The following is a 7,800-nucleotide window of genomic DNA, read 5'->3' on the forward strand; positions in this document are numbered from 1 at the left end:
TATTATGATGTACAAGGAATGGGAACACCGGCAATGAAGTATGAAAGGGGCAATCTTTTGGTTCCCGATCATGAGTATAAAAATCTGACAATATATATGCGCCAGTTACATGAATATTACATGGCTCAAGCAACAGAGACGGATGACTTTGGTTTTGAGGTTATTATCCGTTCGCCACATGTTTTCCAATATCCTGAAGAAGAGAAGTTCGATATCGAGTGGGAGTGCTTGTTCCAGCTATACTAGAAATGCTCTCTCAATGTTCAAATGTTGACGCTGTGGACTATGTAAGTACCCTACACACACGATATTATAATTAACTACTCTCTCGAGACACAAATTGTTAACTTTTGAGCACTTCCCATGATTTTATGTAGGTGTATAGCAAAATTTTGCGTTCTAAAAAGCAAATGGGATTACATAGGCTTCTTGGACCCATGTGAGTCAATGAGAGGACATGTCTAGGCCTCTATGGATGTGACATGGAAGACCTGAAACAGAGATTGATTGCTGTTTTCGACGAATTCACGATTAAGAAGAAAACCCACATACTTCTAGCCTGCAACTGCGAGTATGTGTTCTCGGCTTTTAATTTTATGCTTCTTTTTTCGTTAAGATTATTCGATAATTAGGATTCTATGATTGCAGCAACCATTTCATCTTTATTTGTGTTAATCTTGCTAAAAATCTGCTCGAGTTGTGGGACTCGAAGAAAAAAACATTTCATCATCTCGATGCACTGGTGGCAGTGTTGAATTAGTAAGCGATCCTAATAACTATTATTTTCTAATCACACATACCGCTTTCTAATGTTTCTCCTTTTAATGTTGCTCAATGTCCGAAGAAGACATATCGGTGGGACACCGGTCCCATTCAAGGTTGTCAAAATGGAGGGAAAGTACCTATCACAGCCGGCGGGAAACAATAAATGCGGGTTTTATGTAATGTGGGCAATGCTTCGCTACATCGGCGGGAAATCGGAAGAAGCCGATAAGTTGGTGTGTATAATCACCACTTCATTTATGTCTGTTAATAACTCAACAAAATGATTTACTGTCCCTCTTTGGATATCATCTTTTTTGAACGACAGCGCAAGAAATATAAGCACGAAATGCTGCTAGATATGGATATCGTCGCACTACAATCGGAGCTGGCAAAATTCATCTTAGCCGAGGTATTGGAAAAAGATAGAGTATTTTCCATTGCACAATTCGTGAAGTACAAGGACCAATATGGCCCAGAGCGGCTCGCCAGATTATTGTAAGAAGTCCGAGAAGCATATGTGAAGTCCAAGAACATTTCTTTTTTTATTTTGAGGGATCAAGATGTGGATAAAAATATTTGAATTGTAATCGTAACATTTGTAATGTTTAATATTGATGGACCTGTCGTCTACGTAGTGTATATAAAGCGAAACCCAATTTCATGAAAAATATAAATTAAAATAAATTATAAAACAATAAAATACGAACGGGCCATCACCGCCGGTTAGCAACAAACCGGCAGTGTTGTCGTAACCCTCACTGCCAGTTAGAAGCAAACCGATAGTGTTGTCTTGCTCAACACTGCCGGCTTGAACCATGAACCGACACTGATAGTTACAAGAACACTGCCGGTTGGATCCATGAACCGACACTGATATTTACTACAACACTGCCGGTTTGATCCATGAACCGACAGTGTAGGCTTGCTCAACACTGCTGGTTTGAGCCAAAAACCGACACTCTTAGGCCCCGTTCGCTGCTCTGAAACTGGCTGAAAACACTGTTCTGGCTGAATTGTTGTGAGAGAAAAATACTGTTCCGGCTGAAAAAGAAGCCGAACAAGTCGAATATAGGGTAAGCCGAACAGGGCCTTAAAGCAACCGTCACTGTCGGTTGGAACTACAAACCGGTAGTGTTGTTCAACTGGACACTGCCGGGCGGAGCCAGGAACCGACACTGTTTCCTGTAGATCAGTGTCGGTTTTTAAGGACCGACAGTGATGTCAACCCCTCATCACTGCCGGTATGTCACTGTCGGTTCAAAATCCGGCAGTGAAGTGGGTTTTTGAACCGGCAGTGATGTCCAGATCTGGAGTAGTGATGGGACCCTCCGCTGGGTACAATCTTAACTCTGTGATTACCGCACTTTGCGTTCTTATTGTATCGATCTGTATGTCATACTTGCATGCTGTAGCGTTTATTAGTGATATACACATGCACATATATGTCGTCACAAACCTACAGATGTTTTATTTCTGGATTAAATTGACCATGAAAATGCCTAATTATCTAACAATGCGTGGGCGCTGCATGTAATATACGATCACTGCGATAGCCAAGAACAACAAAATTGACAAGATCTGTGGATGACTCAAGGATTGAATTCGATCTGTGTGGATTCGTTAGGCTCGAGTCTTGCCATCGCAATAGTTGCTGCGGCAATGGTGAGTGGCACAGCGACTATCAGGAGGAAATTGTCTACAATCTTCTCGTAGACGATTTTGAGGCACACATGAATCGATGGACTCATGCTGCAGCTTGTAGATGGAGCAATGTGAGGGAGGTGAGAATGGAGAAGACTGGCCAGAGTGCGAGAGAGTTTAAAACGGCAAAACAGATGTGACACTGTTTATCAAAGTGGACACCAACACTGATCAATTTGCTCTTACTTGCCAACCATACTTAAGGATTTTTTCCTGTACTGTTTCTTTTCCTTGTCATGTTTTTTTTTGGAAAACTTTTGCTTGTCATGTTGATAGACTGGTAGTGTGCTAGCATTAACTGTTGTTCCATAGTACTGTCCACAGTTCACTGTGCGCAATTCACGTGCCTGCATTAATTAAATTATGGTTGGAGGCAGATAAGTTGATAGATGGTCATTATAAACTGCTAATACTATTATTTATGGAGGCTGCCGATGAATATGGCTCTGACATGCATGATCGCGATAAAGCAAAGACGGCACGCTAAAATCCTTCCCCTAAATCGAAACTATATGGTGTCATTTTAATTTGTCGCCTACGCATGGGCGGGAATGCCACACACAGCCTGCGTGGTAATGTCGAGTGCCCCAATCACAATCCATGTCCCTCCTTTATGTTTGTTTCATTTTCTGTTTCATTCTCCCTTCATTCCGGTTTTTTTCTATTTTTTTATTTTTATCCTTGGAACATATTTCTCACAGCTCTGTGATTCTTTATATTTCACAATTTTGTATCGTGTTTGTATTTCTTATAATAATCCATCTAAACAAACTAATAAAGATCTTCTAGTGGTCCTGCTTAATTGTGTTTCCCCATATAGCAGACTCAATTATAATCATCATACCATGTGGATTTTTTCGATTCTCGAATTTTCTAGTTTCAAAGTTGTGAAGCCGGCGTCAGCATAAGCAGAAATAATAATCAAATTGTTTGGTGGGAGGCTCCGTAATACATATGTTTTGTCAGAGTCCCCCTTGGTTATATGCATACACTTTGGGGGGCCTTAACCTATGTAATAATGTCAAAGTCAAGTATTGTGATCCACTCCACTCAAAATCAAAGGATCAAAATAATTGCTCCCTTGTACTACTAATGCCTTGCTCTTTTGGTACTTGATTCCAATGGGGAAGAATTTGTGAACCAAATCAAGCCCATAAAACAATAAATACCAAAAGCACCAAAAATAATATATTTTCATTTTTTTTCTGATGATTACAAGTAAGATGAAGGAGATTGGTTCTAGAAAGGGAGAAGTGGATTATGGAGCAAGGGGAAGCTTATGTCTATAATGTCACATAAAGGGGGACAAATATAATTGGTAAGAGCAAGGTAAGGTAGTTCAAATTGGTATTTTTTTGCATTTCAATTAGTATCATATGATATTGCTCATATGTAGATTGCATCGAAGTAAGTAGGTAGTCTCAATTTGGTATTATTTATTGCTTTTTTTAGTTGTGTTGTCATCAAATCACCAAAAAGAGGGCGATCGTGAGAAAAATGGCATGCACCTACCTAGGGCCATTTAGTGATTCAGTAACAACATGATCCATTGGACTAATGTTCTTTGCTAGTATACAGGGTTTTAGTCCACTGGATCCAAGGATGGATTTCGATAATGCTACAGTGGTAATCATGTGATCAACATCCTAAGCAAAGGTCAAGGAGATACTTTGAATACCCTAGAAAACAAGCAAGAAGTCCAAGACATCAAGTGGAAGAAGCCCGCACTTAAAGACACAAAGAAATGAAGATTAGAGTGCATTGAACTATAGTTACAGAGAGGGTGTTGGAGACACAGTGGAGGTGATACATTCACCAAAACTCTCTAATAGTGCACCGAAGCTTAGGCTCTCCAAAGGTTTGCTAACAACTAGTCTACATGGCCAGTACTGCAACTCTCCGATAGGGGTCACTGGAGCTCTCCAGTGCTCACTACTTTTGTGCAGTCCAAAGCTAATGGCTGCCCCCCCCCCCCCCCCCCCCCCACCAACTGGCCAAATGAAGTGTATTGTATCTAAGGGAAGTTGCTAATGAGTTGAGGCTCATCAATTAGTGCTCTAGCCACCAAAAGTGCTTAAGGACATATTACGCAATTAGCAAGAGTGCTTTGCAAAGTGCTTAGTCCAGTTAGAGGTCAGTTTAGTGCTTTCTCCATATTTATTTCTAATGTTTAGTGAGGTTTGCATACCTCCATGCTATCAATGCTTGCGCACACCAAGAGATTGTACACTAGTGGTCGCCAAGTTGGTCACACCATGATCTCCTTCGGTAGCATTGATGAAAAACTTGTTTGATAAGTTTTGAAATAGATCTAATCCCACCTCAATATCATCATAATAAGGTATTGATGTTTCTATCAGATGCTACAATGTCATCATGGCTTGTTAATCAGCCCTGGGACACTTGCCCAAGTAGGTTGGGAGCATGCAACAACCATGTGCAGAACAGCCCAAGGATGCCCAAGGACATCCTCCTCCTTGGAAACCACCTTAGAAGACCAGCATGGGCGTCTAAGATAAGTTGGAGGCCCAATCCATATCAAGTTCGAGTCCATCTCAGACTATAGGAGTAGCGTGCACTAAAACGGATGTCTTGATCACATACGGACTCCAATTTAGATGTACTACCTTTGCATGTAAAGCTAAGAAGATAAGATTTCCATTGGCACTGGTCCAACATCAAATTTCCTTCAGAATCATCAAAACAAGTGAACATCCTTACATCACCGTCTTTATGTCGTTAGGGACACGAATAGGGGTCCTTGGCCGTCCCTTAGACTATTTATTCAGTACCTACTACCCAAGTTAGGGTTTGGGTTTTTTAGATTAATCTATCATTGAATAGTTGTAGTTTATCGGTTTGTGAGACTCAAACTTCATTCAGATTAGATTCTTTCAAGTTCTTGGTTGTATTCTTCGATTCATGGGCAGAGATTAGCCTTCTCAATGAGGTCAACATTGTAGAGTGAGATGCTTCATAACTAGAGGAGATGTGGTGCTAAGGTTGCAGGGTTTGGGTCTTTGGATATGAAGCTAGATTGGTACATTGCATCTCCATCAAATCGATAGTTACTTCCACCTGACAAAAAATCAGGATCCACTTTTCCATCATGGGACGCCCTACATTAGTGGATAATAATGTTTCTCTACGCGCAATGTGTTTGGGCTAAAGGGGTGCTGATGTTGCTAAAGGTTGATTGCTATAAGAGCTCATCTCACAAAGCAAGGAAAGCTACCCTCCTGATATAGTTTGCAGGTAGTGTTTACATCGAGTAACCCTTGTCATATCCAATAATTTTCTAATTTGTTACAAGGAAATGAGAGACGGATCTGAGTGGATATTTATAGATTGATTGGCTTCTAAGTTTGTCAAGTCAATGCCATAACAAGTTACTTGAGGTGCCCCATCTGATTTGGGCCACCCATTCAGTATGCTCGTCCCACTCCGTCCCATTTAGACTATTTTCCATGTGGTGAGGGTACCCAGTGCCAATAATAACAACAACCTTACCCCACTCAACCACTCCAATCCATCCCATTTCACTCGACCGAATAGCACCATCTGTTGGCGGTGCTTAACTCATAATTCTTACCACCAAGTCTCACATAAAATCTGCATAAATGAACACCAAACTTAGAATTAGGACTTCTGTCTAATGAATTCCACGAGTCTTGGTGATTTACCATTTGCAGGAGGACTTGTCGGGATAACATAAGAAATGTGCCAAAAGTACACAAAGAACTTAGCAAAACAAACACCTGACATGAGCCCAAGGGGAGAAGACCCACTTACCAGGCAAATCAGGGCCCAACTAGGTGGAGCAAAAAGCCCAAAACACAAAACAAACATGCTCCAAATGATGCCAAACTCCAAAGGCCCACTCTAGAAGGTCACAGGAGGCCGCCAGCCAAACCTAGGCTCATTTGGGCCTAGTTGGGGTGCGGCTGCACCCCTGGTGTGCCCGCACCGCCACTGGCACACCTCGGGCCCAGCTTTGGCATGGCAGTGCATTAAATTCTTGGTATGACGGTGAGGTGGGTATTCAGGGAAAATTCCTCCTCAAACCGCCTCCAATCTACTATAAAAGGAGGAGAGCCCCCCAAAGAAGACAACACACAACAAGAGAGCTAGAAGAGAAGAAGAGCTACATTCCTACCTAGCCTTTAGCTAGAATTAGAATAGGGAGTGAGTGAGTTAAGAGTTGGAGGAGCACCGGAGTGTCGGCTACCTCTACTTCTTGTACTTGGCGACCCTTGTACATTGAGTGGACGGAGTGCCAGGATTGTTGGCTCCCCCAACACTTGTACCTCAATGTGTCGAATACTACTTGAAGTATAAGGTGCGTGTTTATCATTGGTGGTGAGTTGTTAAGAAAAGTTATCTTTGTTTACTACATTCTTGCGTGTTTGTTGTCTGTCCCCTGGCAGATACTGTAGTAGAAGGGCCCTGATAAAGACAGATAACCCTTGGTAGCACGCTAGAGTAGTAGTCGATAGCATATACATGGTGTCTAGGCTTGAGGCTACCTTTGTTTGCCTCGTACTCCACGATTGGTGGGTAGGCGGTAGGTGGTGACTACCCTATCCGTCCCTTGTAATCCCCCACATTAGGGTTTGGTGTAGAGCTATAGGCCGACAATGTTTGGCAGACCAAGTATTATCCGGTGCCTGAAGCAAGTCCATAGTAGCAAAGCTATCTTAACTTAGGATCTCTATCCTTGGAAAACCTCACTACCCGAGCTATCTTTCTTCTTATTATCTTGGGTGAACTAGCTAAGAGACATTTTACACATGCGTTCCTTTAGGAAAATACGATACCCTAAATACTTCCGGGTGAAGTGATACAACAGTGTATCCGTGCGCTTGCGGATTCCTTCTTCTTACGCTAAGAAACACCAACAAGCATTTTTTGCGCCGTTGTCGGGGAACGGTTGTCGTATTTATCTCTGAACCTAGTTCGCCCATGTATCCTTTATTTTACCTTTCTTTTCTTTTTTTATTCTTCTCTAATGGAGCCAAAAACAATTCAAGAACTTTCTGCTCCCAAGGGCGAGTTCTTAGAGCCACCACAATCATCGAAGCCAATCACAACTTCTAGCTATGAACTCTGCCATGGCTTTATAGCCATGATTTGGGAACAAACCTTCTTAGGTTTAGACTATGAAAACCCATATCATCACCTATGGGATTTTGAGCAGCTCTGTGCTTGCCTGACCATTTCAGGCATGTCACAAGAAACACTTTGGTGGAAGTTGTTTCATTTCTCACTTGATGAGAGGGCAAAACAATGGTATGCCCAGAATGTAGGGAAGGTAGCTGGAGATTGGGAAGAATT

This window comes from Miscanthus floridulus, chromosome 18, assembly GCF_019320115.1.
Source record: "Miscanthus floridulus cultivar M001 chromosome 18, ASM1932011v1, whole genome shotgun sequence".
NCBI lineage: Eukaryota > Viridiplantae > Streptophyta > Magnoliopsida > Poales > Poaceae > Miscanthus > Miscanthus floridulus.